The sequence below is a fragment of the Papio anubis genome, chromosome 18, assembly GCF_008728515.1.
Source record: "Papio anubis isolate 15944 chromosome 18, Panubis1.0, whole genome shotgun sequence".
Lineage (NCBI taxonomy): Eukaryota > Metazoa > Chordata > Mammalia > Primates > Cercopithecidae > Papio > Papio anubis.
In genome coordinates, this window is record NC_044993.1 from 12,827,155 (window position 1) to 12,847,226 (window position 20,072).

Sequence of the window (20,072 nt, forward strand, 5' to 3'; positions counted from 1 at the left end):
AACATAGATCCAAAACTTATCAGGGGAGTAGAGGAATAGTCACGCCCTCATCTAGCTTTGTGAATCTGCATTTTTACCTCAGAGGAAGCAATCAGATATGCATTTGTTTCAGGTGAGCAGAGGGAGGACTTGGGGTTCTGTCCTGTGTCTCGCACCTGTGAAGATAAACTATCAATTTACGTTGTCAGGGTAAAATTCAACAGAACCGTTTTAGGGTAAAGATCTTGGGGTCCACAAGGAATCCCGAGAGGGCAAATTATGAGGGAAGTATGTAGCTTTCTTTTCTTTGTAGGTATCTTATTTAGGGATAAAATGGGAGGCAGGTTTGCCTGATGCAGTTCCCAGCTTGACTTTTCCTTTTGGCTTAGTAATTTTGGGGTCCTGAGATTTATTTTCCTTTTACACCTGCCTTGTATTTCAACAAAACCATATCACAATTAGGCTCCTTTTAAAAATTCTCGCTGGTGTGCTCTGTAAACTTTAATGATTGTTTTCCAGGGAAAATGGCAGAACTAAGAACAACTGTCACACAGTCTCTTATCTGAGACCCTTAGTGCCAGATGTGTTTTAAATTCACACTTTTTCCTGATTTTAGAAATGAAATTAGGTGCGTGTGCCATATATTATATAGAGCCCAGCAACGGACTGGGAAACGCCTGATAACTAAACTCATTTTTTCTGAGTGAAACTTTTTATTACTCCCACTAAGAGAAACACTAAGCCGTCTTATGTTACTTTAGTTCAGGTTTCACCTCCAAGTGCGTTTTTAAAAATTATTTTTCTGGAGCTTTTTGGATTTCAAAAGTGCAGATGTAAGATTATGGAGCTTTATTAGCATTCAATATTTGATGATTTGCCATTCAAAACGATTTCTACAATCAAAGATGAGAGATGGGAACAAGTGAAGGAACATAGAGCCATCTCTGGTGTGTCTGCCATTTTTTTTTTTTTTTTTTTAAATCAGAAAAGCAAAAACCAAAAAAATCTCAACAAACCTCTCCAACAGATTTTAAGTTCTGGCTCATGGCTTGAACTGCAGAGTGTTTACAAACTGTAGACACATGCACAGACACAGAGTTTTTTTTTTTTTTTTTTTAACAAAGATGTCTTTGTGACATTATATATGTTTATACTTCCTGACTTTATGGACACTGTGTAAGTCCCAGATAATCTCAAGCTACAGGTGAGTCTAAGCAGGGGATAGAATTGCCTGATCATCTTGGACATACAGTCCATCACTTAGGGCTGTTGACTTGGCCAATGTCTTTTCTCCATACCAGTCTACAAGAATCACAAAAAGCAGTTTTCTTTTATCTTGCAAGGCCAGGACTATATATTCACAGTATTTCCTGAGGCCTATAGTTCACCTGCTATCTGCCATAATATAGTCCTCAAAGATATTGGTCATTTTTTTTTGAATTTTGAATATTTATTACCTTTGTAGTTTTAATCTTTCTCTTTCTTTCTCTTTCTTTCTTTCTTTTCTTTTTCTTTCTCTTTCTTTCTTTCTTTTCTTCCCTTCCCTTCCCTCCCCTCCCCTCCCCCTCCTTCCTTCCTTCCTTCCTTTATTTTTTGAGACAGAGTCTCACTCTGTCACCCAGGCTAGAGTGCCATGGCATGATCTTGGCTCACTACGACCTCCGCCTCCCAGGTTCAAGCAATTCTCCTGCCTCAGCCTCCCGAGTAGCTGGGATTACAGGCATGTGCTGCCATGCCTGGCTACTTTTTGTAGTTTTAGTAGAGACAGGGTTTCACCACGTTGGCCAGGCTGGTCTCTAACTCATGACCTTGTGATTCGCCCTCCTCAGACTCCCAAAGTGCTGGGATTACAGGCATGAGCCACCGCGCCTGGCCCTAATCTTTTATTATTCACAATTTCAAATACATAAAAGTAGAAGGAACAGTATTATAAACCCCTATTACTCATTACCCAGGTTCAACAATTATCAATATATTGCCAATATTGTTGATATTATCTTGACATTCTACAAAACATCACAGTGACCTACTACACTGATACTATATTGAATGGATCCGGTGAGCTTGTACATGAGATGTCTTAGAAAGCCATATGCAAATGAAAGGGTAGGAAACAAATGGCATGTCCCCTCAGTGAAGTTTCTGGGAGTTCAATGACCTTGGCAATGTCAAGTTATTCCTCCAAGAAGAAAGACAAATTACACCTCTCACTATCTACCACACAAAAAATAGATGCACAGTGCTCGTGTCTTAGTCATCTTGGGCTGCTATGAACATAGACGAGGTGCTTAAACAACAACAAAAAAATTATTTCTCACAGTCTGGAGGCTGGGAAATCCAAGATCAAGATGCCGGCAAGATCAGTTTCATTCTGAGGCCTCTTCTTGACTTGGAGTCAACTGCCATTTCCCTGTGTGTTCACATGACTGTTTTTTGTTTATTTTTTTTGAGACAGAGTCTGGTACTGTAGTCCTGGCTGGAGTGCAGTAACGCGATCTCCGCTCACTGTAACCTCCACCTCCCAGGTGCAAGCAATTCTCCTGCCTCAGCCTCCCGAGTAGCTAGGATTACAGGCGCCCTCCACCAAGCCCAGCTAATTTTTTGTATTTTTAGTAGAGCTGGGGTGTCACCACATTGGCTAGGCTGATCTCGAACTCCTGACCTTGTGATCTGCCTGACTCGGCCTCCCAAAGTGCTGGGATTACAGGCATGAGCCACTGCACTCGGCCTGACATTGGACACTTTATTATCAAACAGAAATGGTATGTAAGAGATCAAGCTCAGGCTCAACTTGAGGGTCTCAGTTCCTGTCCTCAAGTCCTAGGCACTATTTTGTGTTTTCCTTTATGTCCCTTGCTGTCTCATTTTGTCCTTTCTCCATATCACTGTTTCCTGCTCCCTTTGTAGTATCTCTCTGCCATCAAGCCTCCTTCTTCTTTTGTTTTCTTAAGATGGGCTGGAATTCTGGTGAAATTCCAGTAAGTGATGCTCCGTAATTCCACATATAGGTGCATCTTTGCCTCCTTTGATGAACTAAGTAGATTGACTTCCAATGTGCACACTTTTAGAGAAACCAAACAGTGAAATAACCAGTACATGATAACAGATGTTTTTTTCGTGAACTCCCGTGACTCTCTTTAGTGTCTGATCCTTGCAAATGGACCTACTTAAATTCCAGTCTTCCTAGTCTTTATCATCCTTCCACTCGCCCACAGCCTGCTGAGTAAGCCTTTCCTCAAGCTCAGCAGCTGCTCAAGGTCACCAGCTACCTCCTTCCCAGTTTCCTCCATGCCATCAAATTCTGATTATGAATGCTTGTGATGGTCTGTTTCTTGATCTGTGTGTTGATATATAAAATAAAATAATACAGCATCTTCTCAGCTTAATTTTTATAAATTCATGAGCATAAGAAAACCAGAAAAATAAAGTATTTTGTCAAGAAAAAGTAAAATCAACCTACAGCAACCACAAGATGAACCAGATGTTAAAAACACCAGCCAAGAACTGTAAAATAATAATTATAATAATTCTTAATGAAGGGAGGCAATATGCTTAGCATAGAAATGAAAATTCTAAAAACAAATATACTGAAAGCTCTGGAATTGAAAACTATATTATATGAAATTTAAATATTTACTGGATGGTGGCCAGGCAAGGTGGCTTATGTCTGTGATCCCAGCACTTTGGGAGGCCAAGGCAGGCAGATCACCTGAGGTCAGGAGTTTGAGACCAGCCTGGTCAACATGGCTAAACCCCATCTCTACTAAAAATACAAAAAGTAACCGGACGGGGTGGGGCCTGTAGTCCCAGCACTTTGTGAGGCCGAGGTCGGGGGATCACCTGAGGTCAGGAGTTCGAGATTATGCCACTGCACTCCAGCCTGGGGGACAGAGTGACCTTCTGTCAAAAATAAATAAATAAATAAATAAATAAATAAATAAATAAATAAGTGACCCTCTGTCCAAAATAAAATAAATAAATAAATAAATAAAATACATACATACATAAAAATAAAATTTACTGGACGGATTAACTGGTGAAATGAGATGATGATAAAGTTAAAAACCTATTCTCCAAAAAAATGGTAAATCAAGTTCCTTTTGCTGCGGGGAAATTGCCTCAGAAACTTAGACCTTCAGAAAACTAAAAGCGTCGGGAATACTTGGGGAAGCATTGAAAATGCTACATATCTTGGTAAATGCAAGAGACACTTTCATTTTTTAAATTCTTTTTTCTCTTAATTTCTACACAAACCATATAAGTGTTTAAATAAAAACAACATTGTGCTGTGATGTTTATAATGTATGAATATATACTACGTATAACATCTATTAAATAAAAGTTTACAGTTTTAACTGTAATATAAAAGTTCAAAAGGTTAAAAGTTGTGAAACAACTCTAAGAAGAGGGAGCTCTGCAGAAAAAGGGCTTATATCTACAGAGTGGTCTCCTTGAATATTTGCTGGATATAAAGCTGAATGAGCATATGGGATCAACCATTAACTGGGCAAAGAACAACTAGGGAACTGTAAGATGAACATCTCACACAGTTAAGGTGCTCATGCATTTGGTTGAATAGTCAGAATGGAATGTCCTTGTTAATTACCTAGTGCATTGGTGTGAGACTGCAAAACTGTTACGCCATAATATAAGTACTACACTATCCCAAAGTCATAAGAGATGAAGCTGATCTCCACGTCAGACTGGTTTGCCTAACAACACAAAGCCTAATACTCTTAAAATAAGAAAACAAATTCGAGAAGTATACAACATATTTTTGATGTCAAACATCCAATTAAAATTATTAGTCATGGAAGCATGAAAGTGTGAAAAAAAATTAGTCTTTAGAAATGAATACAATTAGCAATTATAAATATGGCCAATATACCCAAGGATATCCATGAAAACATGAATAAAAATAGAGAAATGGAAGATATTAAATCACCAAATGGAACAAGCTATAAATGGAAAATGCAATATTTAAAAGAAAAGTTCAATGAAGAGGATTAACAGCATATTATACACTGAAAAAGAAAAGACTAGTGATTAATAACACAGAGAAAACTAAAAGGAAAGATAAGTTGTGCCTCAGTGCATTTTTTGACAATACCAAGTGGCAAATACATATGCAATTGAAGTCCCAGGGTAGGTGAATTACAGGGTACAGAAAAAAATGTTTTTTTAAAATAGCAGATAACATTTTCCAATTTGATAAAAATTAATTCGCATATTCAAGCAGCTTAACAAAATTCATGCAGACAAAGAATCTCACCAGGGCATATTCTCAACAAATTGCTGAAAAACAGTGAAAAGCAAAATATTTTAAGTAGTCAGAAAAACTAAGACACATTACAACCAGAAGAACAAAGATAAGAATTAAAGCAGACTTCTTATGAAAAACTATTCAAGCAAGAAACAATGGGTACATTATTTTAAGTGCTGTAAAAAAAAAAATTGAATCTGTTAACCTGCATTTTATAGATATGATAAAAATTTGAAAGTTTTCAAAGGATATGTGAAAGTATTCCTAATTAATTTTCTATTAAAATTCTTCATCTATTTTTCTATGAACAGGTTAGTATTATTCTTATTGGTTTGTTTGAGCTTCAGGTAGTAGGCATTTTAAGGATTTCTTTTTATACCCCATAATATTTGCTTTCAAAATGAAGGTAAAATAAACACTTCCAAACAAAAACTGTGAGAATTTTTCACAAGCAGATCTACACAATAAGAAAATAAAAATTTTTGAAAATAAAAGTTAAATAATATTTGGAAAACTGATATATGTAAATGAATGAAATATACCAGAAATTGTTAATATGTGGATAAATAGTAAAGTATATTTTCTCATTTAAGAATATAATTGACTATCTAAATGCAAAACCAATGTATTATGGGATTTATAATATTTATAGAAATAAAATGTGTGGCAGCAATAACACAAATGATTGATGTTAAAAATGATAGCACATTATTCTAAGGCTCTCACATTTTACATGAAGACTTATTATTTGAAGATATATTGTGAGGAATTAAAGAAGCATTTTGTTAACATGGGGGAAAAAAAACATACCGAAATGCCAAAGAAATTTAACTAATAGGCCAAGAGTTGAGATAAAGTGGAATACTAAGTGTATGCCATCCAAAAGAAAGATGAAAAAGAGGAACGAAAGAACAAAGAACAGATGGGATAAATTGAGAACAAATGGTAAGATGCAAGACACTAATTCAATTATGTTAAAAATTGCATTAAATACAAATAAATAATTTAATTAAAACAGAGATTGTCCAACTGTATATAACATCAGGGCCTAACTATAGGCTCACTATAAGATCTCAACATAATTATGTGGTCTATAAAAATATAAATGGGCTGGGCATGGTGGCTCATGCCTGTAATCCCAGCACTTTGGGAGGCTGAGGTGGGCAGATCACCTGAGGTCAGGAGTTCGAGACCAGCCTGGCCAACATGGTGAAACCCTGTCTCCACTAAAAATACAAAATTAGCTGGGCATGATGGCATGCGCCTGCAATCCCAGCTACCTAGGAGTCTGAGGCAGAAGAATCAGCTGAACCTGGCAGATGGAGGATATATACAAAGGCCAAACTTCAAAATACACAAATGTCAAACTGACAGAACTGAAAGGAGAAATAGACAAACCCCTAATTATAGCTGGAGATTTTAGCACTCCATGCTCAGTAATTGACAGAATACTAAGGTAGAAAACAAGTAAGGGTATAGCTAATGTGAACAACTATCAGCCAAATCGACTTAATTGACATTTGTAAAAATACTCCTCCCAATTATAGTAGAGTATACATCCTTTTAAAGTGTACATGGGACACTCACAAGGTAGGGCATATGCTGGAAGATAAAACAAGCTTTAATACATTTTTAATAAGTAAAATTATAAAGAAGGTGTTCTTCGATTACAATAGAATTAAAATATAAATTATTAAAAATATCTGTGAAATCTCTAAATATTGCAAATTAAAACAACACACTTCATATTGACATGTGGATCAAATAATAAATCTCATGGAATATTGGGAAATACTTTGAACTGAATGAAAATAGAGACACAACAAATAATTTCGAAGATACAAAGCAGTGCTTATAAGAAAATGTATAACTATATGCTTCTGTACATAGGGAGAAATGCCTATCATCAGTGGTCTACATGTGAACCTTAAGAAGCTGGAAAATAAGGAGGAAATTAAACCCAAAGTAACTAAGAAGTAAGGGAATAATAAAGATAAGAGTGAAATTTGGTGAGACAGATAACATACAACCAAAAGAGAAAATCAATGCACCAATATATATATTTTTTGAAAAGGTCCATAAAATTACTGAAACTTTTGCTTAAATGATAAAACAGGAGACAAATTACCAATAGTAGGGTTGAAAGAAGGTAACATGATTACAGATCCCGTAGACGTACATGGGTAGTAAGAAACTACTATGAGCACTTTAATGGCAAAAACTTTGAGAATATAGAGTAAAAATTACTGAAAGACGCCAATCCAAATATTTTTTCACAAGGAACTAAAAAAACCTGAGGGCTCAATGTCATTAAATAAATTAGATTTATAATTAAAAGTTTTCCCATACAAATTCCAGGCCTAGATGACATCAATAGTGGATTGAAATATTTAAGTTGTAAGTATTACAAATGTTGTATAATTTTGTTCAGAAAAGCAAAAAAAGGGAAAAACTTTTCAACTTTATAATTTGATAATTACCCTAATACTAAAACTATAACAAACATAAAAATGAAAAAGCCAACCAAATTTCTTCAAGAATATAGATTCAAAAATCTGCAGACTATTGAATTCAATATATTGACATATCAAAAGTGATAATTTGATTACTGTTCATTAAAGACATTCTTATCAACTAGGAATATAATAAAATGTACTTAAGATGATGAGAATATGGAAGAAAAACCTACAGTTAACTTTATCCTTTATGGGAAAAGACTGACTACTTTCTCCCTAAGATTAGGGGAAAGTCAAGAATGTTCTTGTCACTTTTGCTCAAGATTACATTGTATATTTCAATCTAGTGTTAATAGAAAAAAAAGAAATAAACAAAAACCCCTAAATATTAGTAATGAAAATATCTTTTTTTCTGAAACAATATGGCATTGTATATAGATTTTAAGTTATATACATGTGACTGTAACAAGGTTAAAGCATACAAAAATCAATTACATATGGAAATACACACAGCCATAATACAGATAGATACACACACACATACACAGAAAATTAATGAAGGAATGGAATGCGGAATCTTAAAAGATAAATACCATATGCAATAGCATAAAAACTTGAAATACTTAGGAATAATTATAATGATATATAATTATTATGCTTACATAATTATTATGCTTAATGATATATATGCATATATAACTATAATAATACATATGCTTTAATTATCCACTGCAAAATCAATTTTTTTTTTTCCTGGAGGAACTTAGAAGATTTAGTAAATTGAGATATTCACTATGTCCATCAATTGGAAACATCTCATTATCAAAACACAAATTCCCCCTAAAATTATCTACTGAATTTTACATAATCCTAATATAAAACCTAGAATGGTTTGTAAAGAAAAATTACAAAATTATTTTGATATGAAAATGCCAGTATTTTAGAATAGCCAAGATGTTTCTGAAGAACAAAGACAGACTTAAACTACATTATTTTAATACTTACTGTAAAGCTAAAATAACAAAGATAATGTATTGATGTAAATATAAACATATAGATCAATGTATCAAATCACACAGTCCTGATTTCTCCACACCTATATGATTCAACAAAGACACCAATCTAATTAATTGAAGAGATGCTAATCTTCCCAACAAATAGAATTGTAACAGTGGACAGTCACATGGAGAAAATGAACATCAATCCTTAGACAACACCATACAAAAATTTAATTTACAGTATATTACACAGCTTAACAGAAAAGCTAAAATGGTATTTTCTTGTGGAAAACATAGAAGAAAAATTCTACACTCTTGTGGTATATATAATGATTTATTAGTTTTGTCACAAAAGCATGAATCATCAACCAAAACAAGGAGAAACTGCAGTTGAAAAATATTCAAATCTGCTCAAGACAGTGTTAGCAAATGAAAATGCAAGCAATAGACTGAAAAAATACCTGCGGGCATCAAATAACTTGTACCCATAATACAAAAATTTTAAAAGGACACATTAAACTCAATAATATGAAAGCAAACAACCCAATAATAACAATTTAAACAAACACTTGATCAAATAAGACACAAATGGCCAATAAGTACATGAAAAAATGCTTACCATCATAATCAGTCCTAAAAAGGCACATTGTATCTAGAGTGAGAAATGACTACATGCTAGCTAGAATTTCCAATATTTAAGAAAAACTTACAATACAAATTGCTCGGGGAAATTTGCAGAAACAAAATCTTCCCCATTGCTGGTAGGAATGCAAGATGGTGCAACTTTGAAAAATGCTTTGGTAGATTCTTATGAGGTATAAATACACACTCTTATGGCATGACCCACCCATTTTATTCTCAGTATTTACCATGAAAACATGTCCACCAAATTATTTCTGCATACATCCTAACAGCAACTTTCTTTATAGTAAATAGAAACTGGAGAAAAGCTCCAAATATCCAACAAGAAGATAATGAACAATGAATTGTGGCACATTCATACTACTCAGCAATAAAAACAAATGAACTATTGATACGTATAACAAAAGCATGAATCTCTAAAGTATTTTGCTGAGCAAAACAGCCAGATATGAAAAAAGTACACACTTTATGATTCCATTTGTAAGAAATGCTAGAAAAAAAATCCAATCTATTTTGATAGAAAGCAGACCAGTGTTTGTCTAGCGCAGGGGCTAGGGAGGACTTCAGCAAAGAGTCACCAGGGAGTTTTTCTATTTTTAATTTTTTTTCTCAGACGGAGTCTGGCTCTTTCGCCAGATTGGAGTGCAGTGGCGCGATCTTGGCTCACTGCAACCTCCAACTCCCTGGTTCAAGTGATTCTCCTGCCGCAGCCTCCCGAGTAGCTGGGATTACAGGCACGTGCCACCACGCCCAGCTAATTTTTGTATTTTTAGTAGAGACGGGGTTTCACCATGTTGGGCAGGATGGCCTCTATCTCTTGACCTTGTCATCTGCCTGCCTTGGCCTCCCAAAGTGCTGGGATTATAGGCGTGAGCCACCGCGTTGGCTGGGGAAATCTTTTGATAACCGAAAGTGTCTATCTTGGTTCTGGGAGTAGTTACAGTTGTGAACTCATTTGTCAGAACCACCATCCATGCTTTTCAATGGGGGCATTTTATAGTATGTAAGTTACATTTCAACAGAATTCATTACAATGAATAGGCTTGCCTTACATCCTTGCAGGTCCCAGGTTCCCCATGGACACTACCCATAACCTCAGCAGCAGGTTAACAAATGGAATAAGATTCTTGGGAAAAGTCCTCAGCCTCACATATTTCTATAAGGCCCTTCATGTCACTGTGTGACAATTACCCCATGTGGACGCACTCCATTTGCATAATCATGATCACAGGTACATTCAACGTCCTACAACTTTTTATCTCCTTGGGACTGCATCGCACTGACCAGTTGACAGAGTGAGTCAAAGGGAAGTTTTCAGTTTAGAATTACCTAATGAATATGCAAGTCCTCTCGGTGTCATCACAGTCCTCAAGGTCAAATACATTCCCCTTTATTTTCAGTCCCTATGGGCAATTCTCCCACATCTCCATTTGCACTGGGGAATCTTAGGAAAAATAAACTCTGGGCTGGGCACAGTGGCTTACACTTGTAATCCCAGCACTCTGGAGGCCGAGGTGGGCGATTAACTTGAGGTCAGGAGTTTGAGACCAGCCTGGGCAACATGGTGAAACTCCGTCTCCACCAAAAAAATACAAAAATTAGCCAGGCTTGTGGTGCACGCCTTTAGTCCCCAACTACTCGGGAGGCTGAGGCAGGAGAATCGCTTGAACCTGGGAGGCGGAGGTTGCAGTGAGCCGAGATGGCGCCATTGCACTCCAGCCTGGGTGACAGAACGAGACCCTGTCTTCCAAAAAAATGAAAGGAAAAATAGACTGAATGAACACTTTTCTGGACATTGAGGGGTAAAGCCTTGCATTTCTTCACAACAAGGGGTTCTCTGAATTGTGACACTTTCCCCCTCAGCATGCTGTGCTAAATTCCATGGTCGTCATCATGTCAGCAAGAATATGCTTTTTCATGAAATCAGCATCACCAGATAAACAAACCAACTCTTCCAGCATCCTCAATCTCACCAAAATACAGGGCATTAAAAAACAGCTCTGACCAAAGAAGGGCATGAGTTTCCAGAGTCCCGTGAATCCTGGTGAATTACTAGGTTGGTGCAAAAATAATTGCCATTTTTGCCACTAAAGCATTGCAAAACCGCAATTACTTTTGCACCAACCTAATACTAAGGCTCTGGGATCACAAAAGCGTTCTTCATTCCTCATTACAGATGATTATGGCAACCTAAGGGTATTTGAGTTCATTTATATGGCTTTTAAGAAGAGTAATTGTGCTAACATCAAAAAGTGAGCAACCCCAGTAACAAAATTACTCATCTGGATGAGTTGCCAAGTCTTTATATCCTTTGCCCTTTCAGCCTCTGCATGGACCCTTTCATCCTGGGCCCCACTCACAAGCCCAGGAAACAGTCCCTTTCCATGCACATTTTCCTGCATGAGGTCCCCAGTACTCTACACACTCAGACCTGGCCAACCATGTCTAGTTCTATACTTGCCTCAGAGTGTCTTGAGCCTCTGTAACTGACTATTCATAAGTCACAATGGGAATTTCTCTGTGCCCATCTGAATACATTGTGATGACCCTCAGGCATGGGTTCTTCTCCTTTTAGACTCCACGAATGCTGGGAAATTGAACTTGAATACATACAGCAGGAATTGGAAACTTGAATACATATAACAGCGTGGGAAGAGGAACTCAGCTATGAGCAGAAAGCAGGTAACTTGTAGTGTCGTTGTGCAGTTGTGACTGGCTCCCTCAGATGTACCTGCAGTCCAAGAACATTTGCTGTGTTTCCTTCCCCATTACCTGCCCCTTCTTACTGTTCCTTGCTGCTTCTCTCTTTTCTTTGCCCCCTCGCCTTATTCTGTGCTTTGTTCTTTGATGTGTCATTGCTCTCTGCTCCTGCTTCTTTTTTTTTCTTTTTTTGAGACAGGGTCTTACCCTGTTGCCCAGGCTGGAGTGCAGTGGCACAGTCTCAGCTCACTGCAACCTCTGCCTTCCAGGCTCAAGCAATTCTCCTGCCTCAACCTCCTGAGTAGCTGGGATTACAGGCACCTGCCACCACACCTGGCTAATTTTTATAATTTTTTTGTAGAGATGAGGTTTCACCATGTTGGTCAGGCTGGTCTCGAACTCCTGACCCCAAGTGATCCACACACCTCGGCCTCCCAAAGTTCTGGGATTACAGGCGTGAGCCACCACACCCAGCCTCTGCTCCTACTTTTGTTTCCTTGCCCATCATGCTGTTCTCTCTTCTATCTCCTTGGTCTGTGCTACTTCATACTGTTCTTTGCTTCTTCTGTCTCTACCTTACCATGTTTCTTGTCTTTGATTCTCTGCTCTTAGTATCTTTTTCAAATTGGGCTAAAAACAGAAACTGAGAGAAGAGGAATGATGATCTTGGCTGCATATATTGCACTCTTCAAATAGGCTTCACAGTGAAAGGGTTGGATCCTTTCCTAGATACATAGTTTTGAATGGGGCATACCTTGACTTGAATTCAAGTGCAAAAACTGGACAAAATCAGCATCTGCCTCCATGTGAGACTAATCAATAACAACAGAAGTACAAATAAATAGCCTTCTGTGTTTCACTCTAATTTTACTCCACAGGGAACTGGCTCCATTCCTAAGCCTGCCACCCCCATAAGCCAATCAACTTCTCTAAATTTTAAAAATCCTCAGGTCTGCTGGTGGATGCTGGGTTTCTTTTTAGGGAGATGAAGTTATTAAATTAGACAGGTATGGTAGTTGCACATTTTGTGAATCTACTAAGCACCATTTAATTTTATACTTTACAAGGATGCATCTTATGATATCTGAGTTATATTTTAATTTTAAATAGCATTTGTAAGAGCTTGAGCCAGTGCTGTGATAAAGAACAATTCAGGTTGAAATAAATATCAACAATTGAATAAGTTACGTTGTATTATTGGTGTGATTAAAGCCTTTCTAGCATACATTAAGGACTATTGAAGTATCAGAAGAAGCAGCTTGTTCACTGCTCTTTGCATTGTATCTGTGGACTTTAGAGTAAGTGAATTAATGACTCAGACAATCTTTGCAAGACAATTAAAAAGGAAGAGCGTCCCCAAGAGAAAGATGATGCCAGAAACATTATATTCAACTACTTTATCACTGGGTTGTCCTAGAAAATAGTAAATTAGTTAATTGTTTAAATATTATAAATTGTCCTCGAATTTTTGTTATTTAGCTTCTATTTCATAATCATAAACTTCACTCTGCAATCCAGCCAGGCATGGAAGGGAACAAGAAAAACATGGAACCCAAAGGGAACTGCAGCGAGAGCACAAAGATGATAGGATATGGGGAGCAAATGGGGTGGAGGGTGCTCTCCTGAGCTACAGAAGGAATGGTCTGGCTGGTGGTTAAGATAAAACACAAGTCAAACTTATTAGACCTGTCCAGTCAGCAATGGTGACCTTCTTGCCGGTCTTGCCATTCCTGGACCCAAAGCACTCCATGGCCTCCACAATCTTCATGCCTTCTTTCACCTTGCCAAAGACAACATGCTTGCGTCCAACCACTCAGTCTTGGCAGTGCACATGAAAAACTGGGAACCGTTTGTGTTGGGTCCAGCATTTCCTATGGATAAGATGCCAGGGCCTTTATGCTTCAGGATGAAGTTCTCATCATCAAATTTCTCCCTGTAGATGGACTGGCCAACAGTGCCATTATGATATGTGAAGTTACCACTCTGATATATAAACCCTGGAATAATTCTGTGAAAGCAGGAACCCTTACAACCAAATTCTTTCTCTCTAGTGCTCAGAACATGTAAGTTTTCTGCTGTCTTTGGAACCTTGTCTTCAAACAGCTCAAAGGAGTCATAGCCCAGCCACTCACCATTGATGGTAATGTTGAAAAACACAGTGGGGTTGACCATGACTGTTAATACGGGGCTCCCAGTGCCAATGGCATCTGCAAAGTGGATTTTTTTTTTTTTAATAAAGTATAGATATGGTTGTTTAACCTGAGGTGTTTTAAACCTCAGATTCCTAGAGCTAGCATCAAGCTACCAATGGGATTCATTTTATAGACTGGAAAACAGGTTAGAAGAGAGATGTAACAGACATGAGGTGACCCAGATAATCAGTTATTAAGCTAATGATCTGCAAGAGCCAGTCCTGGGCTTGTGTCTCCCTGGAGATCCAGGCGTTTTTGTTTGTTTGTTGTTTGAGATGGAGTTTCACTTTTGTTGCCTAGGCTGGAGTGCAACGGCACGATCTCAGCTCTGCAACCACCACCTCCCGGGTTCAACCAATTCTCCTGCCTCAGCCTCCCAAGTAGCTGGGATTACAGGCATGCGTCACCACACCTGCCTAATTTTGTATTTTTAGTAGAGACAGGGTTTCACCATGTTGGCCAGGCTGATCTCGAACTCCTGACCTAAAGTGATCCACCCGTCTTGGCCTCCCAAACTGCTGGGATTACAGGTGTGAGCATCGTCCCTGGCCTCAGGCCTTTGTTTTTATTCCCATATCAAAGGAGATTTTAGGGGTACCCTGCAGAAAGTGTAAACTGAAGAAGACACTTGGGAGCCAGCGATATCCTTATACAGGGCTCCGGGGTGGGACAACACTTTCTTTGCTCATATAAAGATGGTTGTCCTTTTCAAAAATGTCTAGTATTGGCAGGAAAATTTATGTTTTTATTTTATTAGAGACACATACTTCAATGATTTAGGAGACCTTAGAATCTAGAGTCTTTCCGAGACCAACTCATCCGCCTGGTGAATACCAAGAATTAGGCATCATGTGACATCAGCAGATTCTCCATCAAGACTTTTTCTTCTCAGCCCACCTCATCTCAATGCCACCCATCCAAATCTGTAACACGCTCAAGAGTCTTGTGGTTTATTTCACCCTTCTCTTCATTAAAACCCATTAGAAGAAAATAATTTACTTTGAAAACTATTTTATAAAAGGTTTACATGTGATATTTCATGTTTTCTACTAGAATTTTCTGCATTACAGTAGAGATTACTTGACAACCCCAAATCATGAATCTCCATTGGCTAAAGTGGTGTATTAAATAATTTAGTACAATAGACAGTTATCTGCCTCTGAAATTAAGTCAGTGGAGGCAGTGCTATACTTTTAGTAGTAGTAATAAGTGATACTGAAGCTGTGTCTCAAAGAGTTAAAAAAAAAAAAAAAAAACAACAAAAACCCACTGACTAAATTCTTGGGCTTACAGAATAGCAGATAAGAAAAGCTGAAAAGCTGAAACTGAAACTGTGTCCCAGAAAGTAAGAAGCCAGTAAGTAATAGAAATTCTTGTGTTACCAGGATCGCTGATAAGAAAAGAAACAACTTTCTGCAAGACTGAAACTCCCTTCACTTGTGAGATCAAGAAAAAACTGGCTGAAATTGGTTGGAAACAAGTTGACTGACTGGAGTCTGCAGAACGAGCTTGCTGATGTCACAGCCTGAATTTTCACTGCAGTTTCATACTGACTTCTTCTAAATTTGCACATGCAACCGACGAGGTAGTATGAAGACATAAGTGCACATGCCCGAGGACTTTGCTGACCTCCTTTTTCTTCCACTGATCGCCTACTAATTTCAGAATCGACCCCTGAACTTTTTCTATTAAAAATACTGCCTTGAAGCTAGCACAGGGAGATAGATTTGATCTTGATTTCTGTATCCTTGTGAGTCAACCTGCGACATTAAGTTTTTCTTTTCAAAAACACGGTGTCATAGTACTGACTTCTAGTACATTGGACAGTGTATTAGTCCATTTTCACCATCTGATAAGGACTACCCGAGACTGGGTAATTTATAAAGAAAAAGAGGACTAATGGACTCACAGTTCCACGTGGCTAGGGAGGCCTCACAATCATGGTGGAAGGAAAGAAGCAGGTCTTCCACAGTAGCAGGCAAGCGAGAAAAATGAGGACCAAGTGAAAGGGGTTTCCCCTTATAAAACCATCAGATCTCGTGAGACTCATTCACTACCGCGAGAAAAGAATGGGGGAAACCACTCCCACGATTCCGTGATCGTCCATCGGGTCCCTCCCACAACACATGGGAATTATGGGAGCTACAATGCAAGATGGGATTTGGGCAGGGACACAGCCAAACTGTATCAGGAAGTAATCCGCTTTTGTCAGTAATGACATTCAGCATGAACAATGTGTCAGGCATCGTACTAAGCACCTCATATTGGTATATTTAATTGTCTTAGTCTTTTGTGCTCCTATAACAAAATATCACAGACTGGGTAATTTATAGTGAAGAGAAGTTTCTTTTCTCATAGTTCTGGAGGCTGGGAAGTGCAAGATCAAGGGGCTGGCATCTGGTGAAGGCTGTCTTGCTGGATCATCCCATGGTAGAAGGTGGAAGGGCTAGAGAGACGGAGAGACAGAAGCTGAACCTTCTCTTTTATAATGAACCCACTCTCTCCATAATGGCATTAATCCATCCATGAGGACAAAGCCTACATGATGTAACCACTTTTTAAAGGTCCAAATTTTTAATACCATTACAATGGTAATTAAATTTCAACATAAGTTTTGGAGGGACAAACATTCAAACGATAGCATTAGTTTTTACAATAACCCTATAAAGTGATATACATTGAACATTTCCTTTTTTTTTTGAGACAAAGTCTTGCTCTGTAGCCCAGGCTGGAGTGCAATGGCGTGATCTCGGTTCGCCACAACCTCTGCCTCCCGGGTTCAAGCGATTCTCCTGCCTCAGCCTCCAGAGTAGCTGCGATTACAGGTGCATGCCACCGCACCCAGTTAATTCTTCGTATTTTTTTTTTTTTGTAGAGACGGGGTTTCCCCATGTTGGCCAGGCTGGTCTTGAACTCCTGACCTTGGGTAATCCACCCACTTCAGCCTCCCAAAATGTTAGGATTATAGGCGTGAACCACCGTGCCTGGCACATATTGAACATTTTCTGCTAAGAAGTACATGAATGCCCAGAGAGTTCAAGTAGCTTTCTCAAGGTCATATAATTAGAAAAATGTGCAGGACTATTTCTGTTTATATATTCATACTACATGGAATTAACAATATGGTGCTTGATGTTAGCCATGTTGGGGCTTTATGAATTTTGATGAAAAGTAATTGTTCTCTTGACCCTGTGACACATGTGTTAACATCTTCTCATTATTAAACCACTGGAAAGAGTGGATGTGGGAAACAGTTTTAGCTGTGTTATGCTGAGTAAGCGTGACCATAAGTTAATTCTTAAGGTAGTGGTATGTCAATAGCTTAGCTGACGTTCCCAGAATCTTTTAAACCAGGACTGTCCTGCTGGCTCCAGGTTACATGACGCTCTGTAGTGCCATGCGGTGGCTAAACATACGTCCTAAGGGCTTCAAGGGATCCAAGGCTATCTTCCATCCGCTCCACAGGCACAACATCCCCCAAATTCTTCCAATCTGATGTCTTTTTCTGCTGGCATAACTTGATGTTCAAGAGCTTCCTGCAGCAGCTCAGCATCCCTGGGAGGAGTGAGCTTTGTCAGTGCTGGGATGTGTGTGTCAGGGTCCTGTGTTCAGAGAACAGCCTCCCCACTCCCTGGCCCATTTCCTAAAACCCACTATGGTGGTTAAAATTCTTAGTTGAAAGTAGGAGAGACCAACTCGGGCCGGCTCGTTGAAAAGGTGGCTATGAAATCAGTTACAGTTACTTCACGGCAGGCAGGATGGAAAGCGACTGAACTCTAGGAGGAATGGAAGCAGAAATTGGAAAGCAAGATCCCAAGAACCCTTTCTCCATCCTCTGCCTATACTTCTCTGTGAACATCTTCGTTACGTATAATCTCTGAATCTTTGTGTATATCTCTCTCCGTATCTTTGTTACTTGTTTCTCAGCTTCTAGCTTTTCCTGTTTCTATATAAACATCCTGGCCACACAAAGCTCTCAAATTCTCATGTTTATTGTTCAGCCACACAGAGAAATCTGACCCTTTGGCCCCAATTTCAAGTTCTTCAGTAAATACCTGATGCACTTAGTTCTGGGACTCACCTCCTACCCAACGTCTATGAGCAGGGTGGGATCACACCATAGAAACACGGCCCATGGGAACTTGCTCCTCCTGTGTGTGGGAGAGCTGCTTTAGGAAAGGGGCACCAAATTGAGGGCCTAGGTGAACAAAGCTACATCACCCAGAGAGAAGGTTCTCTTTCTCGTTTGGCTTGGAGCAGACTTTGCTGAGGACTGCAAGGGGTAAGGGGTGGTGTCTGAGGCCCCATTTGGGTAGCACTGCCAGGCTCCTGTAGATGATCTCCATACGATCATTCTCTCTGGGTCGGGGAGCACTACAGCTGGAGGGGTCATGTGAGCTGTGATTTCCTTTCATGTCTTTCTCCTCTTCCTCTTTCAGGAAAGTGTTTTCTCTTCCTCTTTCAGGAAAGGCTCCTCCCTCACTCATATGGCCCTTTTGGTGAATGAATCTCCTGGGCCCACACTTCCCTGGACATGTGCATAGAAGGCCTGAACCCCCAGTGCAATCAAAGTGCCCCAGCTAGACCATAGTGTTTGGTCCAGGAAAGGGCATGTGGCCCAAGGCAGACCAGCGAAAATCCTCCTTGGGACTTTTTATACCTGAGCAGCAAAAGGCTAGCTCTTTTCAGTGGGGTTGCTGGGCTGTTAGATGCAAGCCTGAGGCTCTAAAAGTCCCATGACCTGCCAAAGAGAGGGAGCCTTTTGTAGGAATGATGTCAGAAGAGAATCAAGGAGAGCTGTGAGATGGAGACACAGACCAGGAGTCCTAAAGACAGAGTCTTTGCGTCAAGCCAGCTCTGAAGCCAGAAGCAGTTCTGTGTTCTCCAATTACGAGAGTTCATAAATCCTTTCTCTTTTGCTTCAGCTACATTGAGCTAGTTTTTTGTCACTTATAACTTAATATGCTGGCACATACGCCTCAACTCACAACAGGCTCTGAGGGTTCCCACAAGCTCCATGTAATCATTTCCTTAATGATGGAATTTTTTTTTCTTTTTTTTGTAAAATCTTCAAAGGAAGACATCTAACTAATCAGCAACAGAGCTCCAGAATATCACAATTCATCACAGCCTTGATAGCTGTTGCTATGATTAGTAACATTTGGTGTTGCATCATGAAATAATTCATAGATTTAGGAATATTATCTTGTTATTATGTTTTCCTTTAGGTGAAAATTTTAGGGAAAGACTATGAAATAATTTTTACAAGGGCAAATTGCCTAACTTAAAAAGAAAGTCCATTAAAATTTTTTCAAGGCTAATATTAGGCATTCCTGCAGAGCTAGAGAAAATATATTTAGCTACAATGACTTCATTGCACGGTATATTATACTAGTTTTCAGTCAATAGTTTGCTCTGCAACTGCACTGTATTCTGTATATATTTAAATTCCCTATTATGCATCTAACATTGGCGCTTGTATATGAATTTAACTACTAGAGCAGTATCAAAGCAGTTGCTAACTTTGCAATATTATGCAAATACTTTAATTTTTCATTGTCTCAGGCTTTAGACATTTTTGTTTTGCTTTTCTAGTCAGAATGGGGCAGCTCTTGCTTACGTAGATAAGGCTGCATCAGCATTTTTAATATAACCTGTTAATTTCAAGGGAATTTATAAGCTGCCTGTAATCCACAGCCTCAGAATTGGAAAACATCTGTGTCTTTTGAGATAGAAATGTTCTTTTTCCTTTTTTTCTCTTCTTACTTTTATTTTCCTCCAAAAAACACTGAATGCTACGCTTTCAGGTACCATGTGTGTCTTTAACAACACACAGCCTGCT